The following is a 665-nucleotide window of genomic DNA, read 5'->3' on the forward strand; positions in this document are numbered from 1 at the left end:
ACACAGACTGGAATGAAATTCCTGCCAGCCCGGAAGGTGTGGGGTATAAGAGGAATATCACACCTTTCCAGTTGTTGGCATCTAGAATGTCCTTGAGGTTCCCAGCAAGTGGAGCCTATTCTTAAGTCCCTGGAATCTATGACAATGCTGTCATTTTAAATATCCAAAACCATCCAACTGCTTGTAATTATTCAAAATTGTGGCGCCCTCTGGACAGGCAAAAATTCCACAGCTCAGCCCGCCTTCTTCTTCACTGCTTCCCCTTTTTTCACCAGCCACCAGTGCAGTCCTCCATGCAGTACCTGGCTAGCAGGGCTGATTTTTAGGTGAATTCTTAGGTCCTACCACCACTCTGCCTCGGAAACCCAAGTAGGGATCACTATGAGTCGGGTCCGACATAACAACAGCAACACTCAGCAATATCTAAGCTGTCTGTGCTGTCAGGACCATTGCCAGACCACAGCTCCATATGTCTCCTTTTTTGGTGTTTTCATGCAAATTCTTCTACTAGTTATAGTTTAGTCCACTTCTATGTCCTTCCCTTCAAAGCTCAGGGCTCCAGGATTATCTTCTGTATCTGTGTTAATTGGTTCTCATTTTCTTTGTTGAAGAGGGTTGTGAAGTCTTTCTGCCTATTCCACCATCTTACTGGAACTCTGTTTTTC

This window comes from Orycteropus afer, unplaced genomic scaffold (assembly GCF_000298275.1).
Source record: "Orycteropus afer afer isolate SDZICR_OR568_19922 unplaced genomic scaffold, OryAfe1.0 scaffold00458, whole genome shotgun sequence".
NCBI classification, from domain to species: domain Eukaryota; kingdom Metazoa; phylum Chordata; class Mammalia; order Tubulidentata; family Orycteropodidae; genus Orycteropus; species Orycteropus afer.